The sequence below is a fragment of the Leopardus geoffroyi genome, chromosome E1 (genome assembly GCF_018350155.1).
Source record: "Leopardus geoffroyi isolate Oge1 chromosome E1, O.geoffroyi_Oge1_pat1.0, whole genome shotgun sequence".
In the NCBI taxonomy this organism is placed as follows: Eukaryota; Metazoa; Chordata; class Mammalia; order Carnivora; family Felidae; genus Leopardus; species Leopardus geoffroyi.
This window is the reverse complement of record NC_059330.1, coordinates 13,639,553-13,641,847: the sequence shown is the minus strand read 5'-3', so window position 1 is coordinate 13,641,847 and position 2,295 is coordinate 13,639,553.

The window sequence follows — 2,295 nt, the reverse complement described above, 5'->3', positions numbered from 1 at the left end:
CTTGCTTTTTCACTTAATAATACATTTCTATGTCAGTAAATATTCAGCTGCATTACCACTTACTGCCTACGCAGCCTTTCAGTGGGTGATTTGATGAAGACAGCAGAATTCATTTAACACTGTTCAATATTTAGTTGCTTTCATTTCTCCTCTTGTTTGCAACATGGCAGTGAGTGTCTGGTATGTACCTCTTTGTTCCCTTCTCTGATTGTTTCCTTAGGGGAAATTGGTGAAATGGAATTGCCAGGGCCAAATGCTTTATTGTTCAGAGTCTTTGATCTATTTCCTGAATCACCTTCCACAAAAGTCATAATGACCTGGACTTTCACAAAGAGGGGTCACAAGATCTTGTTTCTATTTTGTTTGTGTTTATGGGCCTTGTGGGATTTGGGAAGGAGAGGAAGCACCTGAACTTTTAAGTACAACCTGCAAAAGCAAAAGAAACATTGTGCTTCTTTAGCAACATTGTTCTACAAAAGTGGACAAGGTTCCCGGTGAGTTCAGCTTCTGACCTGTCACTGTCAACCAAGCTGTGCCCACGAGAAAAAAAGCCTCTCTGCCTTTTGATCATCTGACAATCCAGGGGAAGGCACTGGAAGGCAGGCACTGGCCACAAGCAGGCTGCTGCAGTGGGTGCATCACTCCCTCCCTGCCTGGTAGGATGGTGTCCCTCAGAAGCCAAAGTTCTGGTCCACAACAAATCACTTTTTTCTTGATCATCCTGAAGGGATGACATCCAGACCATAGGAGTATCTGCCTTGGACACATTTAGCAGGAGGGGGAGGGGCAGCTGGTGCTTCTGTTTTCTTCTTTGCCTCTTCACCCCAATAAAAATATCTTTTCTTTAAAATCCTGAGCGTTAATAGTGCTTACTTTGGCCTTTTGAGCTGTGGCCGATTGTGAGAAGCTATTAGTACCACAGGACCTGTAGGCATTTTCCCCACAGTCTAGTTAAAAGGCCTGGGACGTAAACTCTGATTATACAGAAGTTCCCCTTAAGTGTGGTTTCGCTTTCTGTGGTTCCTGGTACCCACGGTCGAAGCAGATGATACTCCTCCTGACCTCAAAAGGTCAATAGTCTCCTAATACTAGGTCACAATGCCTATGTCGTTCACCTCACTTCATTTCATCGTGTAGGCGTTTTATCATCTCACATCATTGGGGGGGGGGGGCAGAGTACAGTTCAATAAGATACTTTGAACGAAAGACCACATTCACATAATTTTTGTCGCGGTTTATCGTTATAATTGTCCTATTTTATTATTATTTATTATAATTGTCCTATTTATTATTGTTGTTAATCTCTTACTGTACCTAATTTATGAATTACACATTATCATAGGTATGTATGTGTAGGGAAAAAACAGGGTATACAGAAGGTTCAGTACTGATGAAATTATGAAGTGGGCTTTGTGAGTAAATGCTAAGAAAGAATTCTTGAGACGTTTTTGGTGCAAAAAGGTGATTTAATTATAGCAGGGGACAGGACCAATGGGAAGAAAGAGCTGCACCGAGATTGTGAGGAGGGACTGATAATATATTTTTAATCTTGTGGCGGCAGGGGGATAGAGATTAAAGTAAGTTTCTAAGGAATTTTAAAGCAAGGCTTTTAGGGCCTTGAGGGGCTAGCTGCTGTTATGATAAGGTTACTTTTAGCCTTTACTTTATTATTTTTTAATTTTTATTAATTTTGAGAGAGAGAAAAAGAGAAAGAGGGAGGGGCAGAGAGAGAGGGAGACACAGAATCTGAAGCAGGCTCCAGGCTCTGAGCTCCACGGACCATGAGATCATGACCTGAGCCAAAGTTGGGCACTCAACTGCCTGAGCTGCCGAGGCGCCCCTACTTTTAGTCTTTAATAAAACAAAAACGTTAAGGAAGTAAGGCAGCCATGAGTTCCCTGGGAAGGTCACACTCTGCATATTTCCGGTTTCTATCAGTGGGCTGCAAGCTGCAAGGAGATTGAATTTAAGCTACATTTCTCTTGTCTTTGTGTTCCTCATTGGCCTATTTCCTATTATGTATTACTTCCAGAAGGTACCATGTTGGAAGTCTCCATTGAAAAGCTGGAGTGTGTACCATCCTTTGCCCTTTGTCAGGTCTTACCCCCACTTTCCTTCTGCCTCTCCGGCTCCAGACGCCCCATGGAAGCTCTGCTTGTGGCCTCTCAGCCCCTGTCTTGGAATCAGCAAATGGTTTGTCCGGAAAGCAGTGCAATTGTCAGCAACGTCTCTCTGGGATTCCTTGCTTTCCTGTGTTTTGGCCCCTCAGGTTACTCGGTAGATCTTTGATGCCTC